The sequence below is a fragment of the Crinia signifera genome, chromosome 19 (genome assembly GCF_055691185.1).
Source record: "Crinia signifera chromosome 19, ASM5569118v1, whole genome shotgun sequence".
NCBI lineage: Eukaryota > Metazoa > Chordata > Amphibia > Anura > Myobatrachidae > Crinia > Crinia signifera.
The window spans coordinates 138,420,947-138,435,926 of NC_139226.1; the positions used below are offsets into that span (position 1 = coordinate 138,420,947).

The following is a 14,980-nucleotide window of genomic DNA, read 5'->3' on the forward strand; positions in this document are numbered from 1 at the left end:
CACACACACACAACATGGAGCCACAGAGGAAACCATTGCCAGTCCGCATGCTCTGGATGCCAGCACAGCGAGGGAGGAATCCATATATAACTGGGAATAGCATTCTTCGCTCTCCAGGGAATCAGCATCTATGGAGGGTCTGACCCCTCCCTTCCTCACAGAGGACAATACATCGCACAGCACATGTCAGAGGCCTTTATCTCTGTATTGTCTCATGCAAACAGTGACAGCGGGGCACTTCCATTGCACACTGTCCCAGCTATCCTCATACGTCACAGCAGGAGTTATCTTCTGTCTGTAGCTCAGTGCACGGATCCCTATACATAGCATCTGCGTCATATACAGAGCCAGACATCTCTGCATTCACATAAAGAGAACAAGTCACCACAACCAAGTACACACTGCAACAAGTCGCACCATGTGTACAGTCATATATCAGGGGCTGCGCAGATGCTGCCTTTCTTCCATTGGTATTGTAAAGAAGATTATAAACCTGCATTGCAGCGTAACTATCATCTAACCCATTATCTCCTTTTCAAAATCTCTCCGCAGGAGAGCCCTGTATTTCCACGTAGGTTCATAGCTCTAAGCATATTATGTGATGGTCAAGGGGTGAGGGGGGGTGGTGAAGTATGAGACAGTGAAACCAGTGCTCAAACAGAAACTGCAAACCTCTGCTCACTTCGCCACATCATGCGACTGTGGTTACCACGGTAGTTACATAATACAAACATTAATAGCAGTCAGAAGAAAGAAAGATAGGAAACCTGACCAAGCTGGTGCTGGCAGATTGCACAAAAGTATGGCTTTACAATGGACCTATCACCTTTCACAGGGTGTTTAGGGGTACAGCGCACAAAATGGCCGCTGCGCATGTATGGAAGGGTTAATTTATGTCCTGCTGAACAGAGGGTAATAGCGATAACTACCTAGAACATGGCTGCCTATTGCCGATGATGTGTATTACTAACCGACAAATCCGTGATCTCCCTACCACACAAACTCTGTCCTCATGGTACCGCAAAGGTGCAGGGTTTTGACAGGATGACAATGCTTAAACACAGGTGACTTAAAATGGGACCAACTGTCCTCAGCCAAGGATATCCTTATAGCCTGGGATGTTAGGGTGCCCTGAGGAGCGAGTTTGGGATCCACAGGTCTAGAACATGCAATACACACACAGAAGGCTCAGGACAGAGGACGGATGTATGTAGTGATTATGCTGCGGTCAGAGACAGTATTTCCCATAGCGCTGGCGCTGTGTGCGTGTTACAAGGACAGCTGCACGGTAACTTCATGCCGCAATGGTCCAACACTGCGGAAACCCAGTCTGACCACTTAATATCACTCGGAATTATAAGTATATAAATAGCTACAGTGCAAGGAAGACATCTGCCAACTCCTAGCAGCAGCTTATACTGATGGACGGTAACTCCTGGAGCCCCGACAGGTGCACCGCACCACAGGCCGCGCACAGGGAGCCCCGACAGGTGCTCCGCACCACAGGCCGCCCCGACAGGTGCTCCGCACCACAGGTGCTCCGCCCCACAGGCCGCCCCGACAGGTGCTCCGCCCCACAGGCCGCCCCGACAGGTGCTCCGCCCCACAGGCCGCCCCGACAGGTGCTCCGCCCCACAGGCCGCCCCGACAGGTGCTCCGCCCCACAGGCCGCCCCGACAGGTGCTCCGCCCCACAGGCCGCCCCGACAGGTGCTCCGCCCCACAGGCCGCCCCGACAGGTGCTCCGCCCCACAGGCCGCCCCGACAGGTGCTCCGCACCACAGGCCGCCCCGACAGGTGCTCCGCACCACAGGCCGCGCCGACAGGTGCTCCGCACCACAGGCCGCGCACAGGGAGCCCCCCGACAGGTGCTCCGCACCACAGGCCGCGCACAGGGAGCCCCCGACAGGTGCTCCGCACCACAGGCCGCGCACAGGGAGCCCCCGACAGGTGCTCCGCACCGCAGGCCACGTACAGGGAGCCCCCGACAGGTGTCCTCACGCTCCGCTCCAGATAGGATTTAGGATTCAGTAATTCAGAAGATCAGCGGCAGAACCACGACATCAATTGGGGTGCCGGTGCCAAAATGCCGAACAGCAAGTATGGTCAGCACTAGTGTGCGGCTGGGGAATAGGTTTAGACAAGTATACTTCCCAAACCCATCAAGCATCCATCCACTGGGATTCTGACTGCTGGTCATCCGTACTAGATAGTTACAAAACTTGAATCTGCTGATTAGCATCTAGTGGACACAGACTCGCAGCAGGTACATAACCTCAGAATCATCACTGCAGTGGTTCCCTGATGTATACGCAGCACCATCGCAGTACAAGCGCATGCTACCAATAATCACTTACTACTGTGAACATCGGCCGCAGCGTACAAACACGAATCGCGCCCTACGTCACAAGAACATTTCCACAGCTGAGATCTGGGGCCACGGTCAGTGCTGGATGACCTTGAGCAGTGCATGCTGGGATGAGAGGCTTATTGCCCAGATAAGTGCGTAGCCTGAGACAAGCGTATAGGTGCCGTCCCTCCACAATAACACAGCACAGGAGTCCGCACCGGTTACCGTGATCCCTGCAGTTATACTTCTGTTTGTTTTCCTTTTACGCTGACATCGGAATATGAAGAATTTGACCTGTAATTAGGGAGTGTAAGGAACCAGGCGAGGAGGGGCTGCAGGGGGCAGGGAGACAAAGGAAACCCCCACCCCAAGGACAGCAGCCAGATAGAAGAAAGCAGAGTGATGTCATCCTGTCTGGCAAGAGCAGCACATTCTCAGCCCCATCCTTATACTTCTGCACACCAGGGAGGTGCCTCATGCTTCGATGGGGTCTCTGACTGCAGAGGATGGACCACATGGCCGATGTGTGTGGACACTGGAACCTCGCAACCATGTGGTCTTGCTGGACATCTTATTCCAAATTCATGGTCCCCACACTTTGCTCCTATCCTGCACTATTGCAACATGCTGGTGGTGAGATGGTGGACCATGGCGGTGGGGAGTGACCGGCATTCAGCCACAAGAGCGTTTGTTATATCCGACACGGATGTTGCTCCATTCAGCCACGAGAGCGTTAGGGAGATCGGACAGGGATGTTGCGGCATTCAGCCACGAGAGCGTTAGGGAGATCGGGCACGGATGTTGCGGCATTCAGCCACAAGAGCATTAGTGAGATCGGGCACGGATGTTGCGGCATTCAGCCACGAGAGCGTTAGGGAGATCGGACACGGATGTTGCGGCATTCAGCCACGAGAGCGTTAGTGAGAAAGGACACGGATGTTGCTCCATTCAGCCACGAGAGCGTTAGTGAGATCGGACACGGATGTTGCGCCATTCAGCCACGAGAGCGTTAGTGAGATCGGACACGGATGTTGCTCCATTCAGCCACGAGAGCGTTAGTGAGATCGGACACGAATGTTGCTCCATTCAGCCACGGGAGCGTTAGTGAGATCGGACACGGATGTTGCTCCATTCAGCCACGAGAGCGTTAGTGAGATCGGACACGAATGTTGCTCCATTCAGCCACGGGAGCGTTAGTGAGATCGGACACGGATGTTGCGCCATTCAGCCACGAGAGCGTTAGTGAGATCGGACACGAATGTTGCTCCATTCAGCCACGAGAGCGTTAGTGAGATCGGACACGAATGTTGCTCCATTCAGCCACGAGAGCGTTAGTGAGATCGGACACGGATGTTGCGCCATTCAGCCACGAGAGCGTTAGTGAGATCGGACACGAATGTTGCTCCATTCAGCCACGAGAGCGTTAGTGAGATCGGACACGAATGTTGCTCCATTCATCCACGAGAGCGTTAGTGAGATCGGACACGGATGTTGGGGATAAGGTCCGGCTCACATTCAGTGATTTACAGTGTTTGATAGGGCCAAGGTCAAAGCTCTGTGCAGTCACCTAACTCTGCACATGTTACATCTGCCCCATGCAGCGCAGCAGGGTGTTACCCAGGTGTACAGTTACTGCTTGTTTTTTGCTTTGCTCCCAGCTCAGAATTGGGGGAGGATGAAATGGGAAAACTCATCATCAGACCATGCAAGCTACTTCTGTGCACACCGGGACGGCCTCCGTAGGCAACTCACTAACATAGCAAAACAGACTTTATTTGGGTTGGGATCATTTGGTCTACAGCATGATGGTCGACAGTCATTAGGTCGACACCATTAGGTCGACATGGGAAAAGGTTAACAGGTCATTAGTTCGACAATGCCTAGGTTGACAGTCAAAAGGATGACATGGGTTTTTTTACAGTTTTTTAACTCGAATGTCAACACAGTCGACATGGACACAGTTTAAAGAGCACCGCATCCCGGCACATTATTTTATCCTCCCACCTCGGCAACAGGTCGGGTAAAAAAAAACCATGTCGACCTAGACACTGTTGAACTAATGACCTTTCTACCTAGAACCATGTCAACCTTTTCCCATGTCGACCTAATGGTGTCGACCTAATTAGTGCATCCCCCTTATTTACATTGGTGTATACTTGGCCATGGTAATCTCCATATACCCAGTCTGTACTATGCCTGGCAGAGCAGAAAACCACTGTATACTGTATCCACGAGTCACAGGACTGCCGACCTCAGTACATTTCCTGGGCAATACATAGAGCAGGGTAAACGCCCACCCTAGGGCACTGTCACGCCATTATATCATCAGCTGGGACTTAGTGCAAGTCTGGAGCTTGTGTTATACATAGTTATGTGCGATATCACACCTGTACCCCACTACCATTTGTCTGCTAGATATGCTTACGATGCTCGGAGTACACAGCACATAGTGATCTCTGGATCACACCTGTACCCCACTACCAGCTGTCTGCTAGATATGATTACGTTGCTCGGAGTACACAGCACATAGTGATCTCTGGATCACACCTGTACCCCACTACCAGCTGTCTGCTAGATATGCTTACGATGCTCGGAGTACACAGCACATAGTGATCTCTGGATCACACCTGTACCCCACTACCAGCTGTCTGCTAGATATGCTTACGATGCTCGGAGTACACAGCACATAGTGATCTCTGGATCACACCTGTACCCACTACCAGCTGTCTGCTAGATATGATTACGTTGCTCGGAGTTCACAGCACATAGTGATCTCTGGATCACACCTGTACCCCACTGCCAGCTGTCTGCTAGATATGCTTACGATGCTCGGAGTACACAGCACATAGTGATCTCTGGATCACACCTGTACCCCACTACCATTTGTCTGCTAGATATGCTTACGATGCTCGGAGTACACAGCACATAGTGATCTCTGGATCACACCTGTACCCCACTACCAGCTGTCTGCTAGATATGCTTACGATGCTCGGAGTACACAGCACATAGTGATCTCTGGATCACACCTGTACCCCACTACCATTTGTCTGCTAGATATGCTTACGATGCTCGGAGTACACAGCACATAGTGATCTCTGGATCACACCTGTACCCCACTACCAGCTGTCTGCTAGATATGATTACGTTGCTCGGAGTACACAGCACATAGTGATCTCTGGATCACACCTGTACCCCACTACCAGCTGTCTGCTAGATATGCTTACGATGCTCGGAGTACACAGCACATAGTGATCTCTGGATCACACCTGTACCCCACTGCCAGCTGTCTGCTAGATATGCTTACGATGCTCGGAGTACACAGCACATAGTGATCTCTGGATCACACCTGTACCCCACTACCAGCTGTCTGCTAGATATGATTACGTTGCTCGGAGTACACAGCACATAGTGATCTCTGGATCACACCTGTACCCCACTACCAGCTGTCTGCTAGATATGCTTACGATGCTCGGAGTACACAGCACATAGTGATCTCTGGATCACACCTGTACCCCACTACCAGCTGTCTGCTAGATATGCTTACGATGCTCGGAGTACACAGCACATAGTGATCTCTGGATCACACCTGTACCCCACTACCAGCTGTCTGCTAGATATGCTTACGATGCTCGGAGTACACAGCACATAGTGATCTCTGCATCACACCTGTACCCCACTACCAGCTGTCTGCTAGATATGCTTACGTTGCTCGGAGTACACAGCACATAGTGATCTCTGGAGTGCTGCACCCACATGAACGGAGACAGATATAGGAGCCTCTGTGCAGCACATCGGAGTCCCTAGACACTCTGTTGGGTAAGGTGCCATGTGATCCAGAATAACCACCCAGTGGAAGCTGGGAAGTGGCGTTGATCAGGGTAGATAAGCAGGAGTAGGCTGCCCACCTATATCACTATAAGCAGTAACGTACAGCTCCACCTGCTGCTGTCAGGACCTTGGAGATGAACAGTAAGTCAGCAGCATGAGGACATCATATAAACACATATAAATAAAACAGCGCCCGTCTCTGGCAGCCCCGGCCTGTGTGCACTTGTCTGCAGCGTCTGTCTGACAAAGGAAGAGACCAAAGCCTATAAATATAGGATGTGCTTTCATCCACATCCGGGGCCTCTGAAAACAAGCAGCTCTGTAATGGTGCGGGCCCATCCGGCTGGATGCTGTGTCATAGCACACGTCACTGATCCCGGCCGGCACTCCAAGGGCCCCATTTTCCATTGATCGTATTTAAAATGTGATCTGGGCGGAATATTACCGCCCAGGGCGATCATTTCACCCCAATGTATTACCGGCCAGGGGGCTGGGACAGGGCTCCAAAAAGAGCCCGTCCCTGCGATGCCCGGAGCCGGAAGCCGGGGGTCTATGCCTTTTCCTCCATTATATCATGCTCAAAGTCTCTGGAAGGTAAACCAGTACAGTAATCCACAAATATACTGGTGACACAGAGGAGTGAAGGAGGATTCCAGAGAGTCTAAGTTTACGTGACTGTAGTTGCCATGGTAATCATATATTAGAGTACAGAAACAAAACAAGGGTGATTTATGCCGAAAAGCGCTCCTTCATTTTCATGGACCTGCGTTTTAACAGAGGGCATCAGCTCAGCCCTCGCAAAGGAAATCGCCACTTTTCGCTTGATTTAAAGTTCCTCACTTATAAATGATGTAAAAGTGCCGGTTACCAGCTGCGATCCTCCGTGCTAGGGCCGCTCTGCACCCTGCACAGTTCCGAAGCCTGTGTAACAGAGCCATGGTACAGCCACGTGATACACAGAGGATACACGCAGGCTGCAGCTCGGCCCTGGGAGGATGCCTGGAAAGCTGCTGGGTGATGAATGATGGGAATTTCACATGTGCAAATGTTAATATAGCGCAACATACATGTGGTGTGACAGCACCGTGCAATGGAATGTACAGGACACAGCTGACATTGGAGGCAGCGCCGCACGCACCCTGATGGGGTGTAGATCATTCAGCCTACGCTCATTCTATAGGTTACCCGCCAGCAGCATACAGTGTAACTGAGGTCCATCTAGAAGGCTGCAGAAGCATTAACAGCCCATACACTGCCACCGCTGTAGTGTCCGGAACACACCTTCAACCAGAAGAATGGCGCCCACCAGTGTCGGAGGGTAATATTGCCCTAGGAGTCACAGAGCATCTGTCGTATAGGATTCTATTAGAGACACGAACTGGACGGATTCTTCTGAATTTGGAGACTTATTTATGTATTTAATAAAAGCATCTAATCAATGGCGGCTCCTACGTGAGGGACGGACGGAGTCTACAGCGTCAGTTTATATGGACTGAGCCCAGGAGGGTGGGGCTGCTGGAGCCATTAGTAACGTTAGGTGTGCCAGTAATATCACCCTCATTTACTGCAGGGACTGAGCCGTCTGTATCACTGGAAGCGTATTAAGCTCACACATGTGATTCACGTGTATGAGGATTATTATAAAATGGTCAGTGGTTGGATTCCCATCATTAGGGCAGACTGCGGAGTGATATAGGATCTGAGCACTGATTCCCCAATTGCCTCAGTGCATCTGTCACCTACACGCTTGGTGCAGGCAGATGTGGTGCGGGCAGCAGCGCACCACATCCTCCTTTCCCTTAGTACTAGCGGCCTCACTGAGGCACGAGGCACAAGCAGACTACACAGTACTAGCAAAACAAGTCTATACCTTAGCAGATGATTTTACCACCTCAGGAATCCAGACCAGGAAAATACGTCCTACCCCAGATTTCCACGGATGCAGTTGTCAGAGATCCTCCCCTGTCTTCTTGTATTGGAGTTTTGTTTTTCCAGCAGAAATCCAGCTTAAACAGCCAATCACAGTGAGGCACCTGCTACTGTACTATGGAGACGGCCGTCCCAACTGGTGACTATCCCAATAAGACCTGATTGGAGGATGGAATCCGTAGCAGCTTCCCCACAAAGGCCGCATGTACATAAACCAATGCAAATAGATACAGGTGACAAGCGGCTTACAGGACGCAGCCTCTTCTAAGTGACGTATCGCCAGTAAATGGCCCTTTCCAGATCCCATGCGCTTCCCAGCTGGGAGAGGATTCCGGACCACAGACCACGTCACCGACTTGTTTCACTTTGTGCTATGAGTCTGTGCGAGGATCTTCTGTCTCTATCAGCTCGTCAGGTTCTCCTCTCCGTCATCCCGTCTCCATAGTAACCAGCTGCACTGGCCTGTGATGTCATGGTAGACGCAACGAGTACATGCGTCATGGACAAATCCTCAGCAGGGTCAGCGCCGGCTCTCATACATTGTCAGGTACTGCGGTGGCTTATGTGGCTAGCAGAAGGGCCTTGTGGTGCACCAAGTCTTCTGCATAGAGTCAGGAGCAGATCACAGGCAAAATATTTTATCCATCCTTGTAAAACCAATACAGATACAAGACCCACAACCCCCATTATAGAGATTAGTGAGGACTTGCCCAAAGCCAACGTTAGTAGCCCACCACTGGCACACTGACTGTATAAAAGCTGATAAGCAAAATGTAGCAGATAAGGATACACACATCACAGGTGCATGTATCCATCACATATACCCAGAACTTGGTCTCAAGGCTGCAGAGACAAAGCTACGCCACACAGGTGCATGTATCCATCACATATACCCAGAACATGGTCCCACAGCAGTGATCACGGCTGCAGAGACAGAGCTACGCCACACAGGTGCATGTATCCATCACATATACCCAGAACATGGTCTCAAGGCTGCAGAGACAGAGCTACACCACACAGGTGCATGTATCCATCACATATACCCAGAACATGGTCCCACAGCAGTGATCACGGCTGCAGAGACAGAGCTACGCCACACAGGTGCATGTATCCATCACATATACCCAGAACATGGTCTCAAGGCTGCAGAGACAGAGCTACACCACACAGGTGCATGTATCCATCACATATACCCAGAACATGGTCCCACAGCAGTGATCACGGCTGCAGAGACAGAGCTACGCCACACAGGTGCATGTATCCATCACATATACCCAGAACATGGTCTCAAGGCTGCAGAGACAGAGCTACACCACACAGGTGATGGATCCATCACATATACCCAGAACATGGTCCCACAGCAGCGATCACGGCTGCAGAGACAGAGCACACACCCACACAGGTGCATGTATCCATCACATATACCCAGAACATGGTCTCAAGGCTGCAGAGACAAAGCTACGCCACACAGGTGCATGTATCCATCACATATACCCAGAACATGGTCCCACAGCAGTGATCACGGCTGCAGAGACAGAGCTACGCCACACAGGTGCATGTATCCATCACATATACCCAGAACATGGTCTCAAGGCTGCAGAGACAGAGCTACACCACACAGGTGATGGATCCATCACATATACCCAGAACATGGTCCCACAGCAGCGATCACGGCTGTAGAGACAGAGCTACGCCACACAGGTGCATGTATCCATCACATATATCCAGAACATGGTCTCACAGCAGCTGCAGCGATCACTGCTGCAAACGTATACATACATCACAGGTGCATGTATCCATCACATATACCCAGAACATGGTCTCACAGCTGCAGAGACAGAGCTACGTCACACAGGTCTGTCCTGCAATACCTGCAAGGCTACGTAAGGGTTAATTGCATTTATCTATGACATCAGAGAGATGCGGCCTTTATTCCCGAAGCACCTGCAAGCGAAGCCCAAATTAGCTATACGACAGCCAGTGGGACTAGTACTGGGGACTGATGTTACTAATAGCAATGGCTGGGAGGCAGCAGGGCCAACAAAATGCAAAGCACTGCCATCTTGGGCTCTGACTTAATATGGCTGCTGCAGCCTGGAGGACCTGGAACACATGGACAGAGAAGGGCTCAGATGTCGGCTGAGGGGAAATAATGTACAGATTGGGGGAACGAGGCATGTATACAGGAGCGATATCCATACTGACGGGTGGAGAGGGCTCCGGAGAATCCCCCTGGGGTAGAGGAAAATGCAGTATATCACAGTATCTATAGGATGTGGCCGTGCTGTGTGCAGCAGCAGCAGCTGACGCCCTGTCAGAGACCACAGCGCACTGAGGGAGGAAAACCTGGCCTGCCATCACATGCACAGAGAGACCCTCCTAGCACCATAGGCACACTGCACGGAGAGGATGAGCAGCTTCCCCAGGGCTAGCAGTGAGGGCGGGCTGGAAGCGGTTAAATGGGAGAGACCAGACTGGAGTACAACAGACATATCACAGCCATGGCCATCCCAGTTACCTCACAGATTACTGTATGTTCTATATTATCACACGCTATGCACCAGGAGCGGTACATACTATGCACATACATGCAGCTCTGCGCACACGTCACACGCTATGCACATATGTCACACGCTATGCACCAGGAGCGGTACATACTATGCACATACATGCAGCTTTGCACCAGGGGCGGTACATACTATGCACATACATGCATCTCTGCACACGCATACAGATCTGTACCAGGCACAGCAGCTATACACAGAGTATACAAACCTAATACATCTCTGGTGATGACATACAGAGTACAGGGGACACATATGCAGCTTCCCAGACACAGCCAGCAGCTGGGGAGAACCTCACTGTGTGTGTGTGTGTGTGTGTGTGTGTGTGTGTGTGTGTGTGTGTGTGTGTGTGTGTGTGTGTGTGTGTGTGTGTGTGTGTGTGTTTTATCACACACTGCAGCAGTAGGGAGAAGAGGGGCCCTGCCACTGTCTTCCTGTGTGATTATATAACACACTATAGATATACATATGACAGTGTCAGGGCCCCTGTGCTCCCTACTGCAGCAGTGTGTGATAGATAGATAGATAGATAGATAGATAGATAGATAGATAGATAGATAGATATACACACACATACATACATACATACATACATACATACATACATACATACACACACAGCTATATATAGATGTATAAACACCACACACAGAGATTATATATACACACACACACACAACACAATATTATCCTCTGATACACATACTATTACTATACTATACACATACATATGACAGTGTCAGGGCCCCTGGGCTGCTCCCTACTGCAGCAGTGTGTGATACACACACACACACACACACACACACACACACACAGCTATATATAGATGTATAAACACCACACACAGAGATTATATATATACACACACACAACACAAAATTATCCTCTGATACACATACTATTACTATACTATACACATATAATATGACAGTGTCAGGGCCCCCGGGCTGCTCCCTACTCCTCTGATGGCCGCAATGACGTCACTCGATGTCACCCTCCTGGGCTCTGGTCACACCGCCACACCCCACCCGCTATCCCCATTGCCGGCGACATGTCGCGACTCACCATAGGCTGTGGGCGGCTGGGATGGTCATCCGGCGGAGGGGAGCCCGGCCATGGGGGTGCCGGGGGAGCGGTGCGGGGTCCGGGAGGTCGATGCTGCCTCCTCCGCTGCCTGTCTGTGACTGAGGCCGGCGCCGGGACACTCACAGCGCGTCAGGTGACAGACGTCTCAAGCAGCCAATAGACGAGGTCCCTGGGCACCCGTACAGCCAGTCACACATAGGCAGAGGGTGGAGGTGGGGTCTGTGGTGATGTCGCTGGCTGCAGAGATTGGGGATGAGCCCTCTGAGCGGAGATGGCCGCCCTCTAGTTTTCAGCCTGAGAAGTGCAGCTGAATAACCGGGAGCTGCTGCAGCATCAGCACCAGCCTGTGGATGAGCAGTGCAGGCCCTGATACAGCGGATGGGAGAGCAGTGCAGGCCCTGATACAGGGGATGGGAGAGCAGTGCATGACCTGATACAGGGGGTGGGAGAGCAGGGCAGGCCCTGATACAGGGGGTGGGAGAGCAGGGCAGGCCCTGATACAGGGGGTGGGGAGAGCAGTGCAGGCCCTGATACAGGGGATGGGAGAGCAGTGCAGGCCCTGATACGGGGGGTGGGGAGAGCAGTGCAGGACCTGATACAGGGGATGGGAGAGCAGTGCAGGACCTGATACAGGGGATGGGAGAGCAGTGCAGGCCCTGATACAGGGGGGGTGGAGAGCAGTGCAGGCCCTAATACAGGGGGTGGGAGAGCAGGGCAGGCCCTGATACAGGGAATGGGAGAGCAGTGCAGGCCCTGATACAGGGGATGGAAGAGCAGGGCAGGCCCTGATACAGGGGATGGGAGAGCAGTGCAGGACCTGATACAGGGGGTGGGAGAGCAGGGCAGGCCCTGATACAGGGGGTGGGAGAGCAGGGCAGGCCCTGATACAGGGGGTGGGAAGAGCAGGGCAGGCCCTGATACAGGGGATGGGAGAGCAGGGCAGGTTCTGATACAGGGGATGGGGAGAGCAGGGCAGGCCCTGATACGGGGGATGGGGAGAGCAGGGCAGGCCCTGATACAGGGGATGGGAGAGCAGTGCAGGCCCTGATACAGGGGATGGGAGAGCAGGGCAGGTTCTGATACAGGGGATGGGGAGAGCAGTGCAGGCCCTGATACAGGGGGTGGGAGGGATTCAGTATTGAATCCCGGCGGTCGGGATCCCGGCGTTCAGAATCCCGACGCCGGAATCCCGACAGCCGAAATGCCGACAAGGGGGGGACGTGGATCGCCCCCCCTTGCGGGCTCGCTGCGCTCGCCACGCAGCGGGCTCGGCACACTAATTTATTCTCCCTCCAGGGGTGTCGTGGACACCCCAGGAGGAAGAAAGTGTCGTCATTTCGGCGGTCGGGATTCCGGCGTCGGGATTCTGAACGCCGGGATCCCGACCGCCGGGATTGTAACTGCATCCCGGTGAGAGAGCAGGGCAGGTCCTGATACAGGGAATGGGGAGAGCAGTGCGGGCCCTGATACAGGGGATGGGAGAGCAGGGCGGGCCCTGATACAGGGGATGGGAGAGCAGGGCGGGCCCTGATACAGGGGGTGGGAAGAGCAGTGCAGGCCCTGATACAGGGGGTGGGGAGAGCAGTGCGGGCCCTGATACAGGGGATGGGAGAGCAGTGCGGGCCCTGATACAGGGGGTGGGGAGAGCAGTGCGGGCCTGATACAGGGAATGGGAGAGCAGTGCAGGCCCTGATACAGGGGATGGGAGAGCAGTGCAGGCCCTGATACAGGGGATGGGAGAGCAGTGCAGGCCCTGATACAGGGAGTGGGATGAGCAGTGCAGGCCCTGATACAGGGGGTGGGAGAGCAGTGCAGGCCCTGATACAGGGGGTGGGAGAGCAGTGCAGGCCTTGATACAGGGGGTGGGGAGAGCAGTGCTGGCCCTGATACAGGGAATGGGAGAGCAGTGCAGGCCCTGATACAGGGGATGGGAGAGCAGTGCAGGCCCTGATACAGGGGGTGGGAAGAGCAGTGCAGGCCCTGATACAGGGGGTGGGAGAGCAGTGCAGGCCCTGATACAGGGGGTGGGAGAGGTGCAGGCCCTGATACAGGGGATGGGAGAGGTGCCGGCCCTGATACAGGGGGTGGGGAGAGGTGCAGGCCCTGATACAGGGGGTGCGGAGAGCAGGGCAGGCCCTGATACAGGGGATGGGAGAGGTGCAGGCCCTGATACAGGGGATGGGAGAGCAGTGCAGGCCCTGATACAGGGGATGGGAGAGCAGTGCAGGCCCTGAGACAGGGGATGGAAAAGCAGTGCAGGCCCTGATACAGTGGATGGGGAGAGCAGTGCAGGTCCTGATACAGGGTGTGGGAGAGCAGGGCAGGCCCTGATACAAGGGATGGGAGAGCAGGGCAGGCCCTGATACAGGGGATGGGGAGAGCAGTGCAGGCCCTGATACAGGGGATGGGAAGAGCAGTGCAGGCCCTGATACAGGGGATGGGAAGAGCAGTGCAGGCCCTGATACAGGGGAAGGGAGAGCAGTGCAGGCCCTGATACAGGGGGTGGGGAGAGCAGTGCAGGCCCTGATACAGGGAATGGGAGAGCAGTGCAGGCCCTGATACAGGGGATGGGAGAGCAGTGCAGGCCCTGATACAGGGGATGGGGAGAGCAGTGCAGGTCCTGATACAGGGTGTGGGAGAGCAGGGCAGGCCTTGATACAGGGGATGGGAGAGCAGGGCAGGCCCTGATACAGGGGATGGGGAGAGCAGTGCAGGCCCTGATACAGGGGATGGGAGAGCAGAGCAGGCCCTGATACAGGGGATGGGAGAGCAGAGCAGGCCCTGATACAGGGGGTGGGAAGAGCAGTGCAGGCCCTGATACAGGGGGTGGGGAGAGCAGTGCAGGTCCTGATACAGGGGATGGGAGAGCAGGGCAGGTTCTGATACAGGGGATGGGGAGAGCAATGCGGGCCCTGATACAGGGGATGGGAGAGCAGGGCGGGCCCTGATACAAGGGGTGGGACGAGCAGTGCAGGCCCTGATACAGGGGATGGGAGAGCAGTGCAGGCCCTGATACAGGGGGTGGGAGAGCAGGGCAGGTCCTGATAAAGGGAATGGGGAGAGCAGTGCGGGCCCTGATACAGGGGATGGGAGAGCAGTGCGGGCCCTGATACAGGGGATGGGAGAGCAGTGCGGGCCCTGATACAGGGGATGGGAGAGCAGTGCGGGCCCTGATACAGGGGGTGTGGAGAGCAGTGCAGGCCCTGATACAGGGAATGGGAGAG

General features: G+C 53.7%; 1 protein-coding gene across 12 annotated transcripts in view; it reads right to left on the reverse strand.

The window, feature by feature from the left end:
* KIF1B (kinesin family member 1B) overlaps nucleotides 1-11,892 on the reverse strand; it is a 144,337-nt gene extending 132,445 nt beyond the window's left edge. For 11 of the 12 annotated variants that reach the window (XM_083163481.1, XM_083163479.1, XM_083163480.1 and 8 more), the window contains exon 1: nucleotides 11,736-11,891. The gene's annotated coding sequence lies outside the window, so the exon portion shown is untranslated. Of the gene's footprint in view, nucleotides 1-11,735 lie in introns of all 12 variants that reach the window. The other variant, XM_083163482.1, reaches the window with a different exon arrangement.
* Between the last annotated feature and the right edge of the window lie 3,088 nt (nucleotides 11,893-14,980).